The 27,654-nt window shown below is 36.3% G+C and overlaps 1 long non-coding RNA gene across 1 annotated transcript in view; it reads left to right on the plus strand.

Annotated features, from left to right (window-relative positions):
* The first annotated feature begins 366 nt into the window (after positions 1-366).
* Positions 367-27,654, plus strand: part of LOC145671969 (uncharacterized) — a 209,013-nt gene continuing 181,725 nt past the window's right edge. The window contains exon 1 of the long non-coding RNA XR_014128605.1: positions 367-979. This is a non-coding gene — a long non-coding RNA (uncharacterized LOC145671969). The remainder of the gene's footprint in view (positions 980-27,654) is intronic.

A 27,654-nucleotide genomic window follows, 5' to 3' on the forward strand; every position in this document is an offset into this window, starting at 1 on the left:
CTATATGTAGTTCTTCGTATATAAAGTCTACAAGAAATTTTTTTATTAAAATATAATGGATCTTTTCATGCATTTTTGAATCAGGGGCCATAAAATCTTTGAATAGCCTCTAAATCAAGTTTTCGTATTTCTTACGGAATAACCATATCATACTGAATTAAGTGATAGTTTGGGCTTGGCTACACCATATGTAATTCTCCAGATATAAGGCGTACAAGAATTTTTTTGGTTAAGATAGACTATAATGTATCTTTTGATTAAAAAAGAAATTGACAATACAGGTAGTATAGCTCCATTTGATGTAATATATTTATTAAAGTTTTTCTCTTCACGTAGTTGGCAACACTTCGTCGCGCAGCAGACAGCTCCCGTCGAAGGCTGCCAACTTAATCCCACCTACATCAACATATTGTTTTACGGAATTACTCGCAAATATTGTTTAAATCGTTGATTAATTTTTCTAAAAAGAAAAATTATTAGTTACGTGCTGATGTTTTAAGTGTCCATAGTTCAATCTGTGTGTCTTCAAATATTAGTGTATTTGTGTGTTCGTTTTGTCTGCTAACCGGCCTCCGTGAAACGTGTACGAAGAGAGAAGTTGTGTGTAGTTGAAAGTGGTACGAGCCAACTGTGTGTGTGTGTATGTATACACACCACACCCCCCTCTCGAAGGAACTAACACATTCTTAAATAAACATAGGGTGACCTACCTTGTCACCCAGAAAGGTCAAAAGAATATACGAGTCACGCCATAGTGATTCCCCGCCCCCTTTCTTTTAACATTTTTGATTAAATTCTGACGTCTTCATAATAAATTTTAAGTGACCTTTTATTTTATCGTGTTATAAAAATACAATTAACACGCTCAAAATTCGTGTGATGTATGTGTTAAAAAGTGTTCTTTAGCATAAATTGGTTGATACAGGCGTGAAACCAACTGTAGGCGGAAGCAAAACTCATCACTTCTTTCGGTATTTCGGTAAGTACACAATTTTTATTTTGTCTATACATAATTCTGGGCATTACCGGCATATACGGCCTTAAGCCCACTGGTGGATCTAGAAGGTTAAATTTGGGGGACTGGAGGCAGTAAGAACGCAAACTCTTATGGATCAGTGGTTCTCAAACTTTCCGATAATGCGGACCCCCTGTGCATTCGGAAAATGATCCGCGAACCCCCTGTTCATTCGGAAAGTGATCCACGAATTGCAATGTTATCTGAAATTTCACATGGTATTAAAAACTATACGGATTATAATTACCACTGACAAGAAAAAAGATCAAGAAAAATATTGCAATAAGTAATTTATTCTAAAGATACGTGATTGTTTTGTAGTGAACGAAATTTCAATTGAAAATACAGTAACTTTCAAGACTGAAAATCATTTTTTTTTTTAAAAAAAGGAAATTCACTTGATAAACAATGAACTCAAATGTGGAGTCACTAATATGAGAAAAGAAATTCTTTCTGTTTTAGCATAATAGCACTGAAATCCGGAATATGTTTTGTCACCATTAATCTTAGGTCCGATTCCACATTAAGATTTCACTTTAAGACTTTGATACTGCAAAGAGCAGAGAAGGTCTGTTCACATAAGTAACTGGTAGGGAAAGGCATCAAATGTTGTATTGATACTCATAGGGTAGAAATTTAGTAAAGTAGGAAAACATTTAAATTTACAAACGTAGGTATCATTTCTAATTGCGTTCGTTTTAGTAACTGAAAAAAAAAAAATATTGCTGCATAACAGCTGTGAGTTCCATTTTATTACAACATATTTCAATTTTTTGGCTTCGCTTCGCGGACCCCCTTGGCTAGGACCCACGGACCCCCCAGGGGTTCTGCGTACCCCACTTTGAGAACCAATAAATAAATAATGAGTTTACAATTGTTCATGGGTTCTGCAGAAGTTTTCAAGTTAACTCTCTCCCGATAGATATTAAGGCTAGGATGAACGCTGATATTTATAACAGAAAAAGTGCAACTGAAACTATCTCCAATGTTTCAAAAGTTTTCCTTTACAAAATAAAACGTAACGCTTTTCTTTTTTTTACCATTACAAAAGCGCTCTCTGATATCAGTCATTTTCGATCATATTTATATAATTATCTCCCTCCTCCCCATTCCCCAAGTTGAGGAGCTGAATTTGGATTTAAACGGCATCGGAAATGTCATGTTCATCCCAGCGACCCCAAAAACTATGGATTCGACACTAATATCGGTCATTTTCGATCATTTTTAAATATCCTCCTCCCCCTCCCCCAAGTTGCACCGTCAAATTGAAGTGATAAAAAAAAAAAAAAAAACATCCCAGGGCCGAACCTCATTGTATGTTGAAAATCTGATCGAGATTGGTCGTGTGGTTCAAGATTTATTAAGTCATAAACAGAGTCACTTTCAGTTGTATTTAATTATTTATTTATTTAAATAGATAAATATAATTATTAAACTGTATAACATTAGGAATACCGCTATGCACGAATTCATCCATTACTTACATGTGAAATATACGTTATTACTTACGAGTTACTGTATTCAATTTGCAAACTTCTTACAACAATGAGATTTTATTCACATACACCCCACCAAAATCAATAAGTGGAAGAATATTATTCCAAAAAATATTAAGTGGAAAATTCCTTCTCCTGGAATTAATAACCTGTTTTTTTTTTTCCTTTTTTTTGGGGGGGGGGGCGTGCTCTGTTCCATGCTTTGTCTGATTTTTTGAAGAGTAGAGGTTAGATTAATTATAGGAAATTAACACTTAAAAATATACAATTAGGACAAGCTTGGCTATTCTGTTAACGAATTCTTTGATGTTTTAAAGTATTCCGAACAAAAATTATCTATATATTACAATCCTAGAAAAGTTTAGATGTTTGTGGCCCATCCTTTGGACAATGAGTTCTCAAAAACCACAAGTACTAGAAACGTGCCGTTTTCGCTGATCGATTCCAAATTTTGTGTTGATTTGCCATTTATCATTCAAATCTTCAAAACAAAAACTTGTCTTTATTTATCTATTCCACTTTTTAGGCTTCGATTTGACCGTATTGATTTAATATTCGAATTAGGTTAATACCCTTGTGAAAGGCAACCCGTAGAGGAGCTACGTATAGCGGGTTGCCGGACATGTCAGGCGTTTTGCTTTAATCTGAATGGCAAAAGCTATTGCAAGCTGGCAACTTCGAAGGCCTGTGGACCCACAATAAGGATATGGAATTATAAGGAAAAAATATTTGCATTTGGTATCATCTATCACTTATCCAAGTTCCCCACAAATTCCCCCCCAAACATTCTATAAATTAAAAGACTACATCTATATGTTTGTCTATAGCAATTCACTCCCTTTGAGAGCTCCTCCGTGGCTAAGCGGTTAGCGTACGCGCCCTTGGCGCGGGAGACCCGGGTTCGATTCCCGGCGGGAGCTCATGTGGTTCGGATTCCACGTTAATCAGTAGGTCCACGTCTCACATAGCCTCGCTGCTGAAAGGGACGCTAAACTGAAATTCAATTCAATTCAATTCACTCCTTTTGAGAGTCTGTTTTTTTACATGTGTCTGTAAAGGAACTTGCACAAATATAGTGAAAAGGGGGAAGGAGATTCACGCTCATATTAGATAGAACTGTGCGCTGTGTAAATAGAACAGGTGCAGCTAGTAACAGTAAAAGTTGTAACTCGTTTTTCTACTTCAAGTATATTTGTTATTTCTGCAAGTCATTTTTATTGTAATTATATGGCGCTAAAAAAAATGGGACACTAGAAATAAAAAAAAAATTCATTTAACACTTAATTTATTAAAATCAATTACTGGTGTTGTTTCCAACGAAACTTAACAAATTTCTCGTCTCGTCTCGAAAACGAGATGAGAATCGAGCCATAAGTGCAATTCGAGACGAGATGAGACGAGAAACAACAATTTTCTAGACGAAATGAGACTACAAACAACAATTTTTCGAGACGAGAAACAAATTTTTGTGACGAAATGAGATGAGAAACAACAATTTTCGAGATGAAGGGAGACGCGAAACAACAATTTTTCGAGATGAGATGAAAAATAATTTTTCGAGACAAGAGCCAGCAATTTTAGAGACGAAATTATACGAGAAATAACAATTTTCGACACGCTAAGTTTCTCGTATCTAGTGGACAACACTTACTTAACTCAAATGTTAGATTACAAACTGTAATAGTTCTCCCCGCTGGTCTAAAGGGTAGCATGTGCCTCTTTTTTGTCCCAGATTCGATTCCCGGTGCGAGAGCCCATCTAATACTGTATTAACTGTCCTCGATGTTTGTGTGTACGTATCTGGTCGTAATTGGTTCCTGTAAAAACGAGTAAAATGTAGTAAAACAGAAAGATAATTAGGTAAAGAAAAAAAAAAAGTTGCTGAGGAATGTTCAATGGCGCAAAAATTGGATGTTAAACTTAAAAAAAAAAAAAAAACTTCAAATACTGTTTTAGTGTTAATGATTCATAGTAAAAAAAAACTATGAGTTAATGAAGTGATTACGTGAACACAATGAAGAGCATTTATTAACGTTTAACACGTTCGCTACCGACACAAAACATATATTTGGGACGCATTGGTTTTCAACAAGAACCAGCGTCCCATATGTGAGACGCTCGGGCTCGTTCTAGCAGATGGTCTGTGGGTAAGGTAATTTTCTTATGACCGCTCTATAATGGCGGTTTATGTCTATGAATCGGTCCCTCGTAAAATCCGCTCTGTCCCATATATGGGACGTTGGTAGCCAACGTGTTAAAGATATGCAAATCATTACACAATAAATCAATTTTTTAAGTTTAACATCCCATGATTATGCCATTTAGGCAAGGGCGCCGGTCCCGGGTCCTCTCAAAGCTCATCTGGGCCCCCATATATTTTTATGAATTTGTATTTTTATATGTATTTTTCTATGAATATACAAACCCACATCTGATTGCCCCCCCCCTTAAAGTTACAGAGAAATCGGCGCCCTTGCGTTTAGGCAAAGGGAGACGAAATTAAGTGAATGATGATGGAAGAATTGGCGGAATGCTAATGTCGGAGGAAACGGTAGTACACCGAGAAAATACACGGACACGATGTTGTCCACCACAAAATTACTTGACAGGGAATCGAACCAGACACCTCACACACCAGAGCTAAGCGCTCTTACCAATGAACCAGCGTGTCCCTCTCATTACACAATATACTCCAATAATAAATATGATTTAAATGTTGTTATATCACACTCTTCGTGATCTCTCGTCACGCGGAAGTGTTCTGTTAACTTCTACCGAAATTAAGAAGAAAATCGGGGCATAAATTTTGTACATAAATTCGCAAAACAAGGCGACTCAGAATCGAGTCGAGACGAGACAGAATTTTGTTTTTTGTCAGGATTTGACAAAATTTTATGAGTCGATACGAGACGAAAACACTCTCGTCTCGTCTTCGTCTCGTGGATAACAGTAACATTTTTGTGTAAGACTACTTTAAAATGAAAATGAGAAACGAAATGAAACATGTCAGTTTAACGTCACACGATTATGCCATTTTTAGGCTAAGGGAGACGACGATTAGGGATGCGCACGAGACGAGTCGAGACAGGACTTTTTTTTTTTGACAAAATTCGAGTCGAGGCACGTCTCTTCCAATAGAGGAAAATACATTTTTCGAGTCGAGACATCACTTTTACAGCACATTTTCGAGACGAGACAGCCACAAATCTTGTCTCGTGCGCATTCCTAGCGACCATAAAGAGAAGTAAATGATAATGGAACAATTGGTGAAATGAAAAAGTGGGAGGAAATGTGAATACCTTGAGGAAAAAACACGAACACGATATTGTCTACCACCTGGCCGGGGATCGAACCAAAGGTCATACGGACCAGAGGTAAGCACTCTACCATGAGTCACCGTGCTCCCTTTTTTCTTGTAAATCGAGTTAAAATTCTAAGAATATACGCCATTTTCTGTCTTTTTTTTAAAAAACAGGAAGTGGCAGATATCAACAAGTTTCGATTATAACGTTCATAGCTATACAATAAATGCCGTAACAGATAGCGAAAAGCGGTTCTCTACAATTAATTAAGCATCCTAAGAATATATTCTATCTCTACTAAAATTAGAAATAGTAGAAATCGGCTATCTTTTCGGATTTCAATATTAATTGAAAAAATGAATTGTAATCTTTAAGTTTTACGTCCCACGCTTATGCCGTTAGGCTAAAGGAGGCGGTGATGATGAGAGATGAGTGAAATGGTGCAATGAAGAAAGTGGGAGGAAACGGGAGAACCCCGAGAAAACCCACGAGTACAGTGTTTGTCCACCACACGGCGCGAGCTGGGATCGAACCAGGGGCCCCAAGCACCGGAGGTGAACGCTCTACCACTGAGCCACCGCGTCTAAAAATAAGTTGTCGCTATTGAAATGTAACTCCTACAAGTGTGTAGTTTTGCTCAACAACTTTTGGTGCAAATTGGGAAAATATACAGGGTTTTTCCTATATTTTTGTATTTTACAAATTGTTGGACAGCTGTTTCATTTGGGAGTTGTGCACATGGAAACATACACAATAAATATGCCTGTAACTTCTTACCAAATGCACGTATCTTAAAACTATTGCTAGCATTGTTTTTCTGCTTAAATTCTAGCCCAAAATCGTGTATCATATTGTCCTATTCCTATTTACAAAACTTGACCTGCATTCAAGATGGCGGATTTCAACATGGCTGCCGTCAAGGTTCACATTACAGTACGACTTCCCCTTAGGTATAGTATGTACCCACATTGTTGTTATTGACTTTTTATTATTAACAGGCCGTTTACAAGGGGTGATACTGAACGTATTCTGCAATTGTCGACATGGATACGCGACATTTCAATCTGCCATTTTGGTTAATTCCACTTCAAAAACGCAGCTGCTTTTTTGTGTGTGGTCTTTCTGTGGGACTTCCTTCCTCTGAGTGAAATAGGCTATTACAGTAGGTTTCGATATGAGCTCATTGATACTTCCCTTGTGAGTAAAAAGAACACCGAATTTAATTATTAATGTTGTCTGTAAATAGCAATGAGCAATGAGCTATGTCGTGGCTTGTAGGTCAGAAGTACCGGGCCAAAGCCCTTGCCTTCCATCTGGAGTGGTTGTTTGTCATTGGTGGTCCAGCGTTTCTGGTGTTGGAATCTGCTGCTGTCGCAGACTCTGGCTTGTGAAGATCTGCAGGGTTTTCCTGCTGTCGTGTTCGGGCCCAGAAGGTTGCTGAAAGGTTACGTCGGGTTTCGCTGAGGAGCGGTAGATTGAGGTCTTCATGGATGTGGTCGATTCTTGTGTCCATCATGTGTCCTGTTATTGCCCTTGCAGCCTATTCTGGACAACTTGAAGCGGTCTATGATGGCCTTGTGCTACGTATTCCCATGCTTGATATTTGTTAATTGAATCTTAAAATTAATTTATTGTTAATTTCCAACTGCAAAATATAGAAATAATTTGATAATCTGAGTAAAAGTTTTAGAATGAAAATACCTTATTGATTATCCAAAATAGGCGCCTAAATTTAATCTACTTTCAGTACATTGTATCAGTAAAGTTTTATATAGCTATGTGACATTTGTTAAAAACATGCTTATACTAAGTACGAAATGCCATCTAGAAGCATTTATAGCAGATTTTAAATGTTAAATTATAGAACAAGTGGGTCTCATTTTCACTGTGTGTAATTAACGGAAAACTTCCAGATAGTGCTTCTTTCAGAAAAAAATGTTACGGGTGGCACACTTAGTGTTCCGGGCAGCACACTACTAATACCATTATATTTATTATTATATTATAGATGTATTATTTTGATCTCCTCCGGGTGGCACTTTCAGAGCTCTGGGGGGCAGTGCCCCCGAAAAAATGTCTGAAAGAAACACTGCTTCCACACTGTGGGGACTCAATGTTGAAACCGGAATTGATGAAGATTGCCACATGTCCAGAACTAGATGGGGGTATCCAGAATTTTAGGAACATTTTCGGCAAGGGCGCCGATTTCTCTGTAAATTTGGGGAGGGGGGCATTCAGATGCAAAAGGTATATATATGAGGATTTTAAGATAAATTGCGTTCAAATTATGCCAAATATTGTATATTCATAAATACAATAGGAGGTCCACATGAGCTTTGGGGGAGGGGCGGACTCCCCGGCTTTCCCGGAATCGGCGCCCCTAATTTTCGGTGTTCCCCAACCACACCTAAAATGGGTGCAATATATGGCGTGGCACCGAATGATCAAAACAAAATGTGCGACGGACGGAAACCCTTAGTGACATTACTACTGGGTGATTACAAATGATTGACCTGAATTCATAAATTCACTCTAGCTTTCGTATTGCCAGAACTCTGGCTGGCCTTAAAACGCTATTAGGGCCTACACTTTCCACACCAAGTGTCCTCACCGAGATTCGATCCCGGGACCGCTTGCATCGAAGATGACAGTTTAATCAGACAATACATGAAGTTTGACACCTGAAAATCTTTTTAAAAAACTCGTAATAATGTACTTTGAAAATTCATTCTGTATCCAGTAAATAGACTACACAAATTGGATCTAAAGTGAATAAACTGCTTCTTAAGAAGCACATGTAAACATATTTATAGTCCACATTTTCCAACTTTTCGGTGCATTTTAATATTAGGTTATTATTTCAGATTTTTAAGTTCATATAAGTCCGAATACCATTGGCAAGAATTCTTTCTTTCGATTACGATTCAAATGCTGTTCGACACATTTTTTTCTTTCTTTCTTTCTTTACTTGTTGATTGCGTTGTGCTTTATCAGGTAGGTAAGTGACCTGCCCCGTGGGTGTTTGTTATCTTCAAAAGCATGTTTGTAACGAGATAAGAAAAGAGTGAATGTCACTTCTTGAAATGGACGCCCCTCAGGATGAATGATAGAAGAGTCTTCATTGGACCAATGGACTTGGTGTGATACTTTCTTCAAGGATAGAATCGAAGCATTTGACCCACGTTCAGCCACTTAAGTATTGTGACATTTATTGTGATAACGGAAAGGTGTGATATGAACGTAAAAGACTGTCATTAGACAGATAAAATTTTTAAAACTGTTCCCCTTTTCTCACAATTTCAGGAAGTCTTTGCTTTGTTTCGTCCTGTAAGTTTTAAAAATAATAACGCGGAGTATGGAGCAGACACGTGAAATTGTTCCAATCACATTACTAAAATGTTAATTTTTTTATGTCAAGATTTAGTGCTTAATTAGTTTTGATTTGATTTGATTTAGCGTCCCTTTGAGCTGCGAGGCTATATGAAACGGGGACCTATAACTTAACGTGGTATTTGATCCACCTGAGCTCCTACCGGGAATCAAACTCGGGTTCAACACGCCAAAGGCGCGTATGCTATCCGCTTAGCCCCGAGGGGAGCGCTGGTGCTTAATTAGTGCTCAAATGGTTCTACATATATATTGATTACTAAGATGATTGAGCCGACTTCACACTTTCTTAAAAAAATGGTCTCAAAATTAAAATAAAGTGTGAAATAAACTTGATGAAAAAGAATTAATTGTGTAATATAGATTTATTTCTTGCGAAGACGAGAACCTAATGTCGATTGCAACTATTTTCGTCTATATTGAGAAGAGTGCGGCTTATACATGCGACAATGCGCTAAATCATCCACTTCCGGCTTCAATAGACCGGTAAAAGCGGAAACGAAATAAAGTTTTGGGACACTAAAAGACCTCCATGCCATAAAAACTTTTATCGCTACCTTTTGCTATGTTTGTTTCGATACCTGCCGACAGACAGATAGATGGATTGAGCTATTGTATAAGACTCCCATAATTATTCTTGAATACGCACACTTGCAAGTACAAAGTAGAAGTAAATTGAATGTGACGAAAGTACAACTACTTTTCGAGAGGAGCTTCAACCTCCGTCACGCCCTACACCCATCACTAATATTCATTCAAAGACTTGCAAAATGTTCTTCCTTGCCAAATCTAAAGATCTGCGAATCCTTTCTATTACATGTCACATCAAGGAGTACGGAACTAATAGTTTAGAAGAATATATGTTAAACTTTAGGAATTGATAATTTCTTTAACTGAGTGAGCTAAAAGTACTTTCTAACGCTTATTTATGACATTTTTTGCATATGGAAATTTCAGTAGCTTCTTTTCCTATCTCAAATTTGAAATGTCGTTGAGGTATAGTGTCTACTAGCATGTATTGGACTACAAGATAAGCAGTGACATCTTTTGTGTCAAAGATTGTAATAATGTTTAACGTATGATATCTCGAAAATGTTATAATCTAATTTGTATAAGATTGTGGGAGGTTTAGTCGTATAGTGTTCACCTATCACCACAGATAAGTTCTTGGCATGTCTCAGATCCAGGGGCTTCATTTAAGGGAGAAGGAGGCAATATCTTCCTAAGTTTGACATATAAATTTTAATGAATAGTTTAGTTATATATATGTATATGTAGCCAAGGGCACCCATGTTGTGGTTTCCAACGGGGGAGGCAAGTATAAGCGACGTTTCAAAAATAGTTTCAAATTTTGCTGTAACTAATGTAAAAATTCTATTGAATTTTCGATATTCTAAAGTACAATTTCCTCTAGGGGAGTACGAGCGCCCCTTCTTGCCCCCCCCCCCCTGATGGGCGCCCTTGTATGTAGCTGCTAATGAAAAAATCTGAAAATATTTATATCGGTGAAGAGTCTTCCCCCCTCTCCAAGAAAAACCTGAGATAACGTTGCTCTCTAGGTCCTATGAATAAGTGATTTCCAATTCTTTCTCCCGAGGGGAGTAGATTTTGAATAAAGCGGGAGGTTGAAAGCAGGCCCGTATCCAGGGGGGTCTAGGGGGGCCGGGGCCCCGAATTTTTTGGTAGCCCCCTAAAAGTTTCACGGTAGGCTTGCAAATGAACTGTTATATGGTGATGAACTATAATATGGTTGGATCGGGCCCCCCTAACTTCAGTCGCCTCCCCCCCATACATTTTTGGGCTGGCTACGGGCCTGGTTGAAAGTAGTACTGGAAAAATACATTACTTGTAACCATGTAAGCATCTAGAAATTTTTGTTGGGAGATGTCCAATTACAAGCCACTACGTCTATTGAACTTGTATTATTCTGGACCCTAAAAGATATAAGTAATTGTAAAATACTTCCACCTATATTTTCAGAAAACATATGATAGAACTAGATTGTTTTTATAAGAAAAAGTGTACAGATGAAGTGTAAGATCAAATTTTCATGCTATATCAATCATTTCCCTGTTAAACAACTATAGTTTTTATTAAGAAAGAGTACAAATGTATGTTGAGTTAGAAAGCTTTTTGGGGAAAAGTCCGAACCCGGTGAACCCTCCGTGAATGAGCTCCTGCTTGTAATCTTCGGAGAATGTTACATTGGAGAAATGTCCCGAGGGGGTTTTCATTGCTTTTGGGAGGGGAATTCAGTCCTTGACTACTCTCTGAAATTATTACTATTCAAAGTGCACACTCGGGACTTGCTTGTATCGTCCTGCTCTTAACATTTCACTAGTTATCGAAGAGAATAATTTGCGAGGAATTTTTGTGGACCTTTAATTTCTAAAGACTTTTTTGTAGAGTTTTAGTTTCTAAAGAGTTTTTTTGTAGAGTTATAGTTTCTAATGAGCTTTTTTTTGGCAGAGTTTTAGTTTCTAAAGAGATTTTTGTAGAGTTTTAGTTTCTCAAGAAATTTTTGTAGAGTTTTACTTTCTAAAGAGTTCTTTTGTAGAGTTTTACTTTCTAAAGAGTTCTTTTGTAGAGTTTTAGTTTCTCAAGAAATTTTTGTAGAGTTTTACTTTCTAAAGAGTATTTTTTGTAGAGTTTTAGTTTCTAAAGAGTTTTTCTTTGTAGAGTTTTATTTCCTAAAGAGTTTTTTGTAGAGTTTTAGTTTCTCAAGAAATTTTTGTAGAGTTTTAGTTTCTAAAAAAATTGTTTGTAGAGTTTAAGTTAAGAGATTTTTGTAGAGTTTTAGTTTCTAAAGAGTTCTTTTGTAGAGTTTTAATTTCTAAAGAGTTTTTTTTTGTAGAGTTTTAGTTTCTAAAGAGTTTTTTTTGTAGAGTTTTAGTTTCTAAAAAGATTTTTGTAGAGCTTTAGTTTCTAAAGAGTTTTTTTTTTTGTAGAGTTATAGTTTCTAACGAGTTTTTTTTTGTAGAGTTTTAGTTTCTCAAGAAATTTTTGTAGGGTTTTACTTTCTAAAGAGTTCTTTTGTAGAGTTCTAGTTTCTAAAGAGTTCTTTTGTAGAGTTTTAGTTTCTAAAGAGTTTTGTGTAGAGTTTTAGTTTCTAAATAGTTCTTTTGTAGAGTTTTAGTTTCTAAAGAGTTTTTTGTAGAGTTTTAGTTTCTAAAGAGTATCTTTTGTAGAGTTTTAGTTTCTAAAGAGTTCTTTTGTAGAGTTTTAATTTCTAAAGAGTTTTTTTGTAGAGTTTTAGTTTCTAAAGAGATTTTTTTGTAGAGTTTTAGTTTCTAAAGAGTTTTCTTTTGTAGAGTTTTAGTTCCTAAAGAGATTTTTTGTAGAGTTTTAGTTTCTAAAGAGTTCTTTTGTAGAGTTTTAGTTTCTAAAGAGTTTTTCTTTGTAGAGTTTTATTTCCTAAAGAGTTTTTTGTAGAGTTTTAGTTTCTAAAGAGTTTTTTGTAGAGTTTTAGTTCCTAAAGAGATTTTTTGTAGAGTTTTAGTTTCTAAAGAGTTCTTTTGTAGAGTTTTATTTTCTAAAAAGCTTTTTTGTAGAGTTTTAGTTTTTGAAGTATTTTTTTTTAATTTACCAAAAGTTCCTTTCTGATTTTTTTTAAGTCTGTCTATGTGTCTGTACGCCCGGAAAACACAAAACTTCAGAAATTATTTGATGGATCACCAACAATATTGGCCAGAATGAAGAAGGTCAAAAGTTAACAATGGAATTCGTTCATGGAGGTGATCAACCTAACGAGACGAGACGAGACGAGACAAGAAGACCATATTTCTCGTGCTGTTTCGTTTGGTGGACAATACTATACCTAGGATTCTTTCATTTTCTCCTACATTGCCATTCCACCAATTGTTTTCATAATCATTGTATTCTATTCGTCATCCGTCTCCTTTAGTCTACAAGGGGCGCGGTGGCTCAGTGTTAAAGCGTTCACCTCCGGTGCTTGGAGTCCCTGATTCGATCCAAGCTCGCACCATGTCCCGTGTGGAATTTGGGGTGTACAAACACCGTGCTTGTGGGTTTTCTCGGGGTTCTCCCGCTTTCATCATTCCACCATTTCACTCATTTCTCTCCATCACCGTCTTCTTTAGCTTAGCCAGCATAATCGTGGGACGTAAAACTAAAGATTTCATTTCATTTTATTTCATTTTTCCTTTAACCTCCAGGGATCCATAAGCATCGATTCTAAAACTAAATGAAATAAAATCTTTGAGTTTTACGTCCCACGGTTATGCCGGTTAGGCTAAAGGAGACGGTGATGATGAGTAATGAATGAAATGGTGGAATGAAGAAAGTGGGAGGAAACGGGAGAACCCCGAGAAAACCCACGCACACGGTCTTTCTCCACCACAAAGTTCACTTGGCGGGGGCTGGGATCGAACCCGGGACCCCAAACACCAGAGGTGAACGCTCTACCACTGAGCCACCGCGGCCCAGATTCTAAAACTAAATATTTCATTTTTCTCTCTCCTCTCTGTCCTAATGTGCATCGTACCATTTTGTAACCAGTCTGTATATTAACAGTACGGTATGTGGTATGCAAGTTGTACTTTGTTTCAAAGTTAAAACTGTATAACGATATTGCAAAGCATAACGGAATGTAGGTGAGAACTAATTTAAGTGAAGTCATTGATAAATAAATGTCCTTCACGGAATAGAGTTCTTATCAGAGGTATGCCTTTGGCAGGAACATTGACATTCCGGATGCGTAATGTTGAACGTGCTGAAAAAAAAGCGTTGTTAGCATTTCTTTCTTTTGTTTTTTTAAAAAAAAACGTTAATTTTAAAACACCACCAAGATTAGCTTTTACACGATCTCGCTTTTATTTTAAACTTCTGCCGTTTGATGAAAATGTGAATTGTCTAAAGATTATATATATATATATATATATATATATATATATATATATATAGATAGATAGATAGATAGATAGATAGATAGATAGATAGATATCAATTGACAGGTCTTATTAAGCTGAACAAAATAATATCATGCGTAGTTTTTGAGAAAATTCAGAGAACAAAGCTTTTTTTTTTAATCTAGAAGTTGATGCTGTAGGTAAAGAGCGTGACAAACTAACAATAATACAAAATCTACCACTTTTCTTTTGCTTGTTTTACATAAGTGAAAGGAGATAATGAAATGCAACTTATCACAATCATGGGTAATGGTATTCTAGGACAGAAAATATGAACTTGAAGAATTTTCAGTGTTGCCATCCGTATAAAATACAGTGTTGCTAGAATAACATTTCCGCCAAAATCTAAGTTAAGGCAGTGACTATAGAAACGAACTAAACTGCATTTGATTACTTATCGTGTTGTTTTGGTATCCTGTGAACTATTTTTTTAAATAATATTATTATTTAATTTTAATAACTGTATGTTAAAACTATTTTGTTTATCAGAAACTAAATACAACCATTATTTTAAAAAAATAGTTCATGGGATACCAAGATAACAGGATACGTAATCAAATGCAGTTGATTTCGTTCCTCTAGTCCCTGCCTTAACTTAGATTTTGGGGGGAAATGTTATTCTAGCAACACTGTGTTTTATACGGATGGCAACACTGAAATTCTTCAAGTTTATATTTGCTGTTGTAAAATAATATTATCTATTATTGTGGTAAGTTACATTTCATTATCTCCTTTCACTTATTAAAAACAAGCAAGAGGAAAAAGGTAAATTTTGTATTATTTTTAGTAAGGCAGACTCTTAAAGATAAAATGGAGAATAAAGTAATACCTCTTTAAGTTTTACACTATGACACTAACAAAGTGACAGTGTACAGGAGGTCGAATTTCATTTATTTATTTATTTATTCTGCCGCCCCTAGGCCGAAAGGTATTTGCCGCCCTTCTTTGCAACGTACAAAAGTTTAATACAACAGATTTTTTAAAAAAAAGAAACAGTTCTTTTACGCATAACTTTCTTTCAACATTTTTGTACACATTTTAATCAGTTTTGGCATAGTGTTAGCGTATTGTACGAGACACATGCACAGAAGAGTGCCAAACACCAACACACCAGTGTTAGTGCGTTTGCACACGGCAACGATAATATCGGAGGAACCACCGATAATGTCGGCGGTGAAATCGACTTCAATGTATTCAAATCGTAGCTTGCACACGCCACCGATATTATCGGCCGATCCTCCGACACGCAGATGCTGTCGGCCAAGCCCCCGATACTGTCGGCGGTACCGCCGACACCGATTTTGTCGGGGGCAATGTTTTCTTATGATTGGATGCACACGCCACCGATAATGTCGGCCGGCCAGCGGGTTAGATGAAGAGAGTGAGTGACAAGGCGCTGTGTATTTTTGTTTCATTTCTTGTCTTTGGAATTTTGTTGTTTCCATTTTTTCTATTACAATTGTATATTATTATTATTATTATTATTATTATTATTATTATTATTATTATTATTATTATTATTATTATTATTATTATTATTATTATTTTCCCTATAAACAACTTCGGAACAGCTTATTATTTTTTTTACAGTCTCTGTTTTGGAGTAACTTAGTAGCTTTAAATAAATATAAAATGTGGGAAGTCTGAAGAGTACTGGTTTCTCTCTAAATAGCTATTACCAAATAGAATATAGGAAATTTAGATAACCAATTTCTTGGTTATTTTCCATTCCTTTTTTATTTTTGTTCTTTCTCTCTCACACACACACTCTTTGATGGTATATTTTTTAATCTATTAATGCTTTTAAATTTTAATACATTCTGGAAATTAATTTAAGCGTAATTTTCAAAGTTTGATACACTGTGAACATAAGCATATGGAAAAAATCCTGATTATTATTACTTTCTTTTATTTTCATCAGAATTGTGTGCAAATCGCTTTTCCCGGTTCCACTCAATAAGCAATGATTGAATAGAATATTTATTGACAGGTCAAAGTAGAATTATTATTATTTTGAAATGAAACCAGCACAATCAAACACTCTTTCCAAAGCTCCAAGGACAAGTTACTCATTTGGCACTTTCTCAACAATAGGAATGTGACTTCATGCTTCACTTGTTGCAGATTTTTTTCTCTCATTTCCAAAACTATCCCAAATCCCCCTTTTTAAAAATAATTTGTGGAATGGCAATTGAAAACAAAGACCAAAGCTATGTATCCAAGTTTTCCTCTCCCCTTTGTACCGGGATCGACCCCCTGATAGAGTTCTGCAGTTTAGCTACAGTGACTGAATGAAAAGATTGTGTATTATTGCATTCGTATCTTTCTAGTTTTGCTTAGATTTTTAGAGATGGCAGGAAATTTTCCATTCGATATTTTAACCCTTATTGAACTTGTGGAATGTAGACCTTTCATATGGGATAAGATAACAGACTCTTTCAAGGACAGAATTGAAAAGCAAAAAGCATGGCGAAAAGTTTATGCAAGCCTTGCCCAGGATTCTGAGTTCATGGACAAAAAGAAACGAGAAACGACAGGTATGTATGCAACAGCGCAAATCTGTCTTCAACATTAAAGAAGGGGGGGGAGGCGGGTAAGATCGTTCCCATATTATATATATAGCGATGTTCAAACTATTTCTGTAGTCGAGAAACAATGCTGTGGAGGATCAGGGGAGCAGAGTTGTCTTCAACATTGGGAGGCGGACAGATTTGAGGCTTATTCTGAGTGGACATTAATTTCATCTCACTTTCCTTTCTGGCGATCGGACACAATCAAATTTCTCTCCCAAAAAACACATTTCAAATCGGATTATTGGGGAGGACAATCTCCCCAGTTCCAAGATTGGAGGGGACATGTCCCCTTCATCCCCCCGGGATTTGCGCCAGTGTATGTATGGAGCAATGTAAAACAGAATTACCAATTCGAATCTTATCATTTAATCTACTGTGACATTAATATTAATTGCATGGAAAACTAAATAATATACATACAATATGTAACAGTGTTCCAACAAAAATTAAAACTAATATAGTTTGCAATGTACAACAGCATCAATTCTCATCGAAACGAAAATAATATGTTTACAGCATCTATTTAAAACGGCACTGTTAAATCTAAACATATTTAGGCATAGGGCTATTTTTTCTAAGTTTTGTACCGTCCTCCACACCTCTTCAGAACAATTTTTGTAGTTCTTGTTTTAAAAAATAATTTTCCCAATTATTATTTTTTTATTTGTTTTTATATATGGAGAAGATTTTTTGCGTGTGTCGCTTACTTCGCTCATCACCGACACCGATATTATCGGGGCTTCCACCGATATTATCGTTGCCGTGTGCAAACGCACTTAGGCCTACCACTCACTGGCCACAAAACAGTTGCGCAACTATCACGTCGCTTGTCACCTACAGCCAGCAACGTTACGGAGACAAAACAGTTTTGTTGCCAACATCCTTGCCCCCTGGCGACCGCAACGGAAAAGTTGTCATGCATTTAATATCACAATTGGCGGGATTGGACAACTACGATCGATTTCGAAGAGTGCTTATGCTGAATTTAAGAAGAGAGAGAGAGAGAGAGAGAGAGAGAGAGAGAGAGAGAGGAAAAAAAGAAGTACGTGTGCATCACATACAGTGACAGATTGCTGAAGGGAAAATTTTACACGCTCTTTCCAGTTTCTTATAACAGCGAAACAAACTTGCTCCCACAATTTCTTCTTTAAATTTATATCTGAATATTCTGGCAAACTATTTTTCATATAATTCTGGGCATTTCTCTATTTCCTCAATTAACTTTTCATTGTCTTCATCGCTAATTAAAAGCCTACTAGATTCCATTGCAAAAACTTCTTTTCACGCGCTGCATATGGAACGAACTGTTGTGAGAAACAACTTGTAGAAAAAAAATCTTTAAATCTCCTTCCTTGGAGGCACCTCGGCAGCTTTTTTGTCACCGTCGGCTCAGCGAGCGGACTCCCATAAGACTCAATGCATTTAGCCAGGGCAACAAGACAGTTACCCGACAGAAAGTCGTCAGTGAGCGGTAGGCAAATGTATACTGTTTTTTTTTTTTAGTGTAATTTCATTCCCATCCGAAGATGGACGTGCTGTAGAAGGTAACGCCTTCTCTGGGGCCATGAGCATTCATTTATTGGTAGGATCATTGGGAGTTGGGTATCAGGATTTATTTATTTATTTATATATTTATCTGGTTAGACATACAGAAGATGAAGTGTAAGTAACAAAACACAAGGATGTAAACGATGATGGTGTTAATCTTCTGCTCTCAAGCTACTCAGAGCGTGTTTAAACTACGAATGGGCAAAACCGGTTTTTATAAAAACCGGAAACTGGTTTCTAGAAAAACCGAAATTCGAAAGCAGACATTTCAGTTTTCTCCAAAACCGGTTCGGTTTTTCACCGAAACCGGTTTCTGTATTCTTTAAAACTTAGTTCGGTTTCTCGCCGAAACCGGTTTCGGTTTTCTCCAAAAACCGGTTCAGTTTTCTCAAAAAACCGTTCGGTTTTTCACTGAAACCGGTTTCGGTTTTCTCCAAAACCGGTCCGGTTTTCACCGAACACATAAAACTATTTCTGTGGAAACGCAATCGGTTTCCTGGGAAAAACGAAACACTATTCTAGTCAGAAATAGAACCAGTTTTGGAAAAAAAAACTGAAACTAGTTTCGATGGAAAACTGAACATGTTTTAGAGAATACTGAACCGGTTTTGAAGAAAACCGGGACCGGATTCGGTAAAAAAAATTGAACTAGCTTTGGAGCAAACTGAAACCGGTTTCGGAGAAAAATTCGGTTTTTTGAAAATGTTCGAAAACTGGTTTCGGTTTTCCTAAAAACCGGAAACCGGAAAACTGTTTTTTGTGCCCACCACTAGTTTAAACACTTAAAGCTCTCTTAGTTAGAAAACAAAAGGGTGCATTCATGAAATTATGTGCAATGGATAAATGAATGGCGACATATTGTATACTGTAAAATTCCATTCAACTTCAACCACCAATAACTGAAACCAATTTGGGACGTTTACTGTGATTACAATAATATTTATTATTATTATTATTATTATTATTATTATTATTATTATTATTATTATTATTATTATTATTATTATTCAACTTTTGCAATTTTTTCGTCTTACATTTTAACTTTTCGGCTAACGTGCGTCCCCAAGGCCAGGGCCTAGTGTTAAAGCTGGTCCTGCGTATACAGCATGGTTTGTTTATCAGATGCAGCTCAAAGTTACTTATGATTTGTTTTACGTGACGAAGTTGAGGCGCTGCAGCCTTCTTTGAGCGTTTAACCACCACGAGCACCACCTAAATTATGATTTAAGCTTACTCTTGAAGTTTTATTTAATTGTAATATCGTTAAAAGATGAAACATACATCACTCAATAAACAACATTGGCTGAAGAAAATGATATGGTTGAGGATCAATTCTGATGCGTGGTTTTCGAATTTTTATGGTGTTGTTCATTTGCTATAATAATTAATGGTTTTTATTTTTCTAGAATGAAGATACTGTAGTCTAGTGGTCCCCACGTGAGTTATAGAGTTGGACTTACGTCCGCGTGGTCTTAGGTTCGATTCCCAGCCAGTGCTTTCCAATTTTCGGCGTCCATCCAGTGTTGTGAGGCACACTGGGGAGTCACACGAACAAAAGAGGTGACGGCCACTGAGTCCAGAAAGCTCCTGATGTGCCTGTCAGAGACAGAGAGACACAGTGCACTACTACGTAGTTCAGACGGTTGCTAATAGATGACGTTGGAGCCAATGTTCGAAGTGGGGGGAAAAGCAGAGGTGGTATGTTTTATTTCGATTTTGACTAGACATACCAGGTATCTAAATGTTGAAATTTTTTGAGGGTATATTGTCTTTAAAAATTGCAATTTCTATTTACATACTGTCTAAAAACCATTGGGGAGTTTCTCTGTAGTTACAGGGGAAGAGGACATGGAGAAACTTGGATCCGCCGGCAACATCTCTCTGAGAAAATAAATAAAATATCACCTTAGATTATATTTTAGAGAATTATACACGAAAATGCTCAAAAACAGAATGTTTATGTTAATAATTTCCTGCAGAAAGACTGCTGGACCCCCACTCGACTGAGGAGTATCCCAAACCCCCGGAAGATTCGCCTCCACACCAGACAATCCCTAACTCTTCCCATGCTCAGAACAATACATTTCTATGCATTAAAGCAAGACACAGACATACATAAGAAAAAATAATTCAATATGGCACATTAAAATACAAAAGATAGGAAAACGATAAGAAGAATGTCGGTGTTAGGGATGCGCACGAGACAAGATTTGTGGCTGTCTCGTCTCGAAAATGTGCTGTAAAAGTGATGTCTCGAATCGAAAAATGTATATTTCTCTATTGGAAGAGCCGTGTCTCGACTCGAATTTTGTCAGGAAAATCCTGTCTCGACTCGTCTCGTGCGTATCCCTAGTCGGCGTTGTCAACTTAGAAATTATTTATACATAGGAAATAAAATATTTTTCCGTGCAAAGTTATTCGTCAATTACTGTGTATAAAAATGGGTTCATTAAAGCTATTTAGCATCTAATCTCCAGTAACAGTATGTATTGACATATAACACAATAGGCACAGGCCTAATTACAGTGTTACATAGTATATACATTATACAGATTACATGGATTAATAGAACTATTGGTAATAATTACATTCGACTTACAGAATTAATAGAAAATGAAATGAAATCTTTAAGTTTTACGTCCCACGGTTATGCCTGTTGGGCTAAAGGAGGCGGTGATGATGAGAGATGAGTGAAATGGTGGAATGAAGAAAGTGGGAGGAAACGGGAGAACCCCGAGAAAACCCACGAGCACGGAGGGAATTAATAGACTTCTTAAAACTATTTATGTCCACTGCCAGTACGCCAAGGTTGAAATTTTCTTTAACTAACTTGTTGTAGGTTGCACTAACTCTCCATATAGGAGATCTGCTTAAGACGTTTATTTCCACTGTCGTACAAAAAAAAAAAAAAAAAAAGAAAAAAAGAAAAAAGAAAAAAGAAAAAAGAAAAGAAAAAATGTATTTTTGGAATCAGTGCGCAATTAAGTGGATGGTACTTGGATACATATTTGGTCGTTAAGATCAGGACAGTCTATTTTGCCATGAAAGAGTTTGTGTAAAAATAATAAATCAATATTTCTTCTCCTGAATTCTAAAGTTTCAAATTTAAAATTTTCAACTAAGTTAATATAGCTTTCAAATTTCGGGTAGAATTTTGTTTTCTTAAGTGTAAGAAGCTTTTAAAATGTACTTTGAGTACGCTCAATCAAAGATGAGTATTTCTGTATATTAGGGTTCCATATAGTACTACAATATTCTAATTTCGACCTGACGTGTAGATAATACAGCACAATTAAAGTTTGGTCATTTTGGAAATCTTTACTGACTCGATAAATATATCCAAGATTTTTGTAGGCTTCTTTGCAAATAGTTTCAATATGTTGAATAAAGGATAATTTTGAATCAAAAATAACTCCCAAATCACTTATAAAATCAAGCTTTTTCAGTTTTTCCCCTAATATTGAATATATTTTTTTCTTTTCTAGTAAATGTTAAACAACTGCATTTACGAACATTTAACTTAAATTTATTGTTTCTACACCAAATTTCAAGATTTTGTAAGTCATTCTGAAATTGTAAACAGTCCTGAATTGTTTTGATTATGTTGAATATTTTAAGGTCATCAGCAAAGAGTAGATTTCTAGAAATTTGAAAGCAATCAGGAAGATCATTTATCGCCAAAATAAAAAGTAGAGGTCCCAGATTCGAGCCTTGAGGAATTCCAGATGTTGCGTGAAAGATTTGAGATTTGTGATTTCGATACAGTACAGTTTGTTTACGATTTTGAAGGTAGGAAGCAAAGTATTGCAGAGTTGATTTCGAGAAGTTAAAGGATGCCAGTTTGTTTAAGAGAATGTCATGGTCAATGACGTCAAATGCTTTAGAAAAATTAGTATATATGACATCTACTTGTCTTTGATTCTCAAGTTCCTTCGAAATATAGTCTGCTATTAGTGCTAGACTTGATACAGTAGAATCTACCCTTCCGAAATTCATGTTGACTGACAGACAATGCAGGTTTAACATGATCCATTATTCGCTTATGCAATATATATTCATACACTTTGGCAAACGCAGATAAAATAGAAATTGGTCGGAACTGTTCAATGTTACTAGGTATGTTCGTTTTGGGTTTAGGACACACAACTGACTCCTTCCATTTTTCAGGAAATTTACATGATTTTTATAGATATATTAAATATAATATTCATTTGGTGGTCATTAGGTGACATTTGGCATTAGTTGTCAAATCTTCAGCTACCTTTGGCACTAGATGCATGTCTTCAATAATATTATTTGGCATAATTGGAGTTTCATGATTTTTATATTACCTTGCAATAGTTTAGATATCTATTGTTGAGATTTGTCTACCCTTTGGCATTAGTTATTGAGTCCTGACCTACTCTTTAGATTAGAAGCAGGGTTTACGTTGTGATAGCCTCCCTTACAGAATTCTGTAGGTAACATACTCAGCCACCCGAGTGATGTCACATTACAGACTGGCAACGCGACGAGCCAAGCAAGCAAGCTACAATCTACGAGCTTCAGGAGTGACTCGTTCACTTTGAACTCGGTGACAGAAGAGCAAGTAATGAGCTCCCAACGTGAAGAAAGAAGGAGAAAGATGTCTTCGCTGCTTAACAGTGGACAAACATTTAAGCAATCTTTATATTGTAATATAGAAATACTTGGCATGTTATAAATAAGTATTGAGCCTCAGCCAGTATTCGAAGTGGTAATAAAGCAGAGGATCTAGGTTTTATTACGATTTTGACTCAACATACCGGCTATCTAAATGTTGAAATGCAGTGAGAAATGAAATGAAATGAAATCTTTAAGTTTTACGTCCCACGTTTATACCGGTTAGTCTAAAGGAGACGGTGGTGATGAGAAATGAATGAAATGATGGAATGAAGAAAGTGGGAGGGAACGGGAGAACCCCGAGAAAACCCACGAGCAGCTGTTTGTCCACCACAAAAATGCAGTGAGAGATGTTGCATAAATGATTGCATTTCTATTTACATAATGACTGAAAACCATTGAATAGCTTCTCTGTAGTAGCGGCAAGGGGGGGGGGGGATATGGAGAGATTTTGATTCCCTGCCAACAACTTTCTGAAAAAATAAAAAAATAAAAAAATATATCCTTATGTTGTCTTATAGAGAATTATACACAAAAATGCTCAAAAACCGAATGAGGATATTAACAATTTCCTGAGGGAAAACTCCAGGTCCCCCCACTTGACTGTGGAGTATTCACTGGGAATGTCCTTTCCCCACAGCAGACAACTCCTAAATCCGCCCATATTCAAAACACGGCATTTATATACATTAAGGCAAGAAGACAAACACACGTACGTAACAAAGAAACAATTCAATACAGCATAGGTGAACTTCTTTCAAGTTGTCTCATTTTAAAAACAAAAGGCACGAAAAAGATAACAGAAATGTTGGTGTTGTCAACTTAGAAATTATTTCTACATAAGAAATAACCTGTTTTTACGTGCAATTCCTCAATTACTGTGTATAAAAATGGATTTATTAAAGGTATTTGGCATCTACTTTCCAGTTACGGTATGTTCTAATCATTGAAAAACCATAGACGGTATGCCTTCATCACTGAAAAACGACAGACGGCAGGCCTTCATCACCGGTAAACGAGAGACGGTAGGCCTTCATTACCGAAAAACCAGAGGCGGTATGATATACCACCGTATACCGTCCCACTTCGACCACTGGCCTCAGCCAAGTAAATATTGTGATTTTCAATTCAATGGTTTTGACTCATCTATTTAATTTATTGTCGCATGTCGTTAGTTGTTAGCCTTCCTTGGATGTGGTTTATTCTGTGTTTTCGAGCAGGTTACGAGATACTTTTTTGTATTAACTGTTAACATTTTTTTTACACTTAAATGTCAAGTTGCAGAGATTCAGGTACCTTGAGGCAATTAAATCGTCGATCTTCGGCTAATTTGGCATTAGCTACCGGGTTTGAACTATACTGAACATTAGATATCATAACTTTAGTTTCCTTAACATTGATTGACAGAATTTCAGCTGCTTTATTTTCACATATCCTTTGCATTAGCTGCCAGACTCCTTATACTTTTGACTTTAATTTGCAGATATTCAGTTCGTGTGACATTAAGTGATGTGTCTTGTGTCTAGGCTCAGCTATTTTTGTCCTTAAGTTATAGTCAGCTTATATCGTAACGTTACCTTCGGAGGTTTTTGCTATGCCACTAGATACGTATTAAATTTCAGATACCAGTTTCATTATGTTACAGAACGTAGGGCATCCATCCAGGGGCGGGTACACCCATGGGAGGAGGTCCAAGGGCGCCGATGCTTGGGGCCAGGTCTCCCCAATGCTCCTGTGGGGCCCCCATGTATTTTTATGAATATGCATTTTATATTGTTATTGAACTATGAAGAAATTGGTAAAGTGCTTTATATGGAGCATTGGACTTTATGGTTCAGAGACTTGGACATTACGGAAGTTAGAGAAGAAATATTTACAAAGCTTTGAAATATGGTGTTGGAGGAAGATGGAGGAGATAAAATGGACAGAAAGAGTAACAAACGAAGACGTTTTAAAGCGGATAGGAGAGAAGAGGACGCTTCTAGCCACCATCCTTTGTAGAAACGTCAATTGGATTGGATACACCTTGCGAAAAAATTGTCTTCTTCATACCGCCATAAAAGAAAAGATGGAAACCAAGGAATAGGAAGGATAACACAAATGATCGTCGATTTGACAAATAGAAGAAAATATTGGGAGTTAAAAGAGGAAGCTGAAAATCGAGAAACATGGAAGAAACATTTCCAGACTCAAACTGAAAATTAACAAGAAAAGAAAATACTCTCATTAGTTGCAGAACCTGCCAAAAGGCAAAATTCTTAATAATAATAATAATAATAATAATAATAATAATAATAATAATAATAATAATAATAATAATAATATGTATTTTTTGTGAATATAGAATATTTGGCATAATTTGAATTCAACTTTTCCTAAAATTCTCATACGGTATATGCCTTGTTACTCTTATCTGCAACCAAGCACACAACTGAATACTCTCTTCCCCAAAGTTACAGAGAAATCGGCACCCTTGCGGAGGTCCACCGGGTCCGGACCCTCGCGAATTGCGCCGATCCCTGAGGGCCGGGGGGCTCGCCCCCTCCCAAAGCTCATGTGGGCCCCCTATTGTACTTATGAATATACAATACTAGCAGCGTTCACCCCGCTTCGCTGGGGTCACCCCGGAACGCAATAAACTTTGTTACTTAGATAATTTTTACTTTTTCGCTTTCAAGTGATATGATAAAAACCATAGAAGATTGCAGTAAATGTTAACATTATATCGCCTGTCATTTATGTTAACCCGCCCCGCTTCGCTGCGGTCACCCCGGAACGCAATAAACTTTGTTACTTAGATAATTTTTACTTTTTCGCTTTCAATTGATATGATAAAAACCATAGAAGATTGGAGTAAATGTTAACATTATATCGCCTGTCATTTATGTTAACCCGCCGAGTGACACGGTCATGTGGGTTGCATATAAATACGGTTAGATTTAGCTATGATGAGCTAACAAAGGATTTGTACGTTATGGACACTTGAATGGTCAATTATCTCAAGACACTGGTAATTGAAAATTAAAGTGATATGATAAAAACCATCTAGGGTCCAAATCTTAATAACCCCCCAAAAATGAAAGAAATTGGTTCAGCCGTATTAGCGTGATGAGCTAACAAAGGATTTGTACGTTCTCTTTTATATATATAGATTTGGCATAATTTGAACGCAATTTATCTTAAAATCCTCATATATATATTTCTACTTTCTGCATCTGAATGGGTTCCCCCAAAATTTACAGAGAATTCGGCGTCCTTGACCCTCGCTCCCCAAAAATTTCGTTACTCGACTAATATCTGTAGACTTTCTTAACAGAACTATATTTATTTAACAAAGAAGTTATTGATGTAGATGAAAGATTTAATTCTATATCTCATCTATACTCTCTTTTCTTATAATCTACTTCTACTTTTTAAATATATGTGGCAGTAATTAGCAATTACTTATCGTCTTTACGGATGATACTAAGACAGGTTCAATATTATATAGACTTATTGGATCCCTCCCTAACCAAAAAAAGTACTTTGGAAAGCTCCCAGCAAACATTTCTGAGTGCGCGCCTGCATTGCATCATTTTAAATCACTTTTAATTCTCCAGTAAGAATTGAGTCCCAACGCTTTGAATTTCTTGATGTTGCAAACATACATAAACACCTCTTTCTATATAGTCTTAAACGTTGTCACACTTTATACATTTGTACCAAATTTAGCTCTTTTTATCATAAATCAGCCCGTTGGTACCACGCTGACATATTCAGTCCCTGTTTTGAAAAAGTTGCTACAATTCTACCCAATTCAACACCATTTAACAAATGCTTGTCACATTTTCAAAAGTGTTAGTAGGACTCAATGTATATAGAGTATTACGAGTAGGACTTTCCCTACATCTCACGTTACTCATATTGTGTCTTGGATTCTAAAATAAAAAATACTGTTGAACATTCATTCTGTGACGTTGCACCGCATAACGCTACGAATTTTGTGTGGAAAATTCATAATTCCAACTATACCCGGAACCAAATTACGCTAGATGGCCGCATCCACGCCGCACATGAGGAAAACGAGAAAGAAACAGTGTGGTGAAAATTTTAACTTGAAATCATAAGAAAGGGCACACACACGTTGAATCAAGTGTTGGATATTCTAAATAAGACCAGCGTGTCATCCAGTAAGTCTATACTTCGTATGTACGAGAAAAGTTTCATCTACTTCAATGGTTGTTCGAGGTCCTCCTATTTGGATGTTTTTTAAAAAGAGCACTTTCTTGATTTGGACTCTTGGAAGAGGGGGAAGGGTGATCTAGAACTTTACCTCGTTGAGTTTCGTGTTATAGAGCCAAGTATTACACTGTTATAAAATTAATGAATTCAGCCCTTTTTGTTTCAATTTGGTAGTATTTTTCAGCCCACTCCAGAGCTAGGACTATGGTAACACTGTATGTCTTTGAAAGTGAAAAAATAAATGTATAATACTTTAGAAATAGGTAATATAATTATGCACAAAGAGTAACACTTGTGAATGTTTCTTAAAAGAAAGTATGCCTTAACTTAGAGACAACCAATAATTATTCAAAACGTCAACTCAATGGTTTTGCACACCAGCAGGATATCTAAAAATTATTTTAAAGACAAAAAAATAACACTTTTTCCAGCACAGGAATTTATATCATACTCAATCGTCCAGTTTACATGCTTAACAATAAAGGAAATACATACGATGCATAAGCATATTCCAACTCTTAGCACTAGGAGGTACGAATAACA

The sequence above is a fragment of the Thermobia domestica genome, chromosome 15 (genome assembly GCF_964235325.1).
Source record: "Thermobia domestica chromosome 15, izTheDome1.hap1.1, whole genome shotgun sequence".
Taxonomy (NCBI): Eukaryota; Metazoa; Arthropoda; class Insecta; order Zygentoma; family Lepismatidae; genus Thermobia; species Thermobia domestica.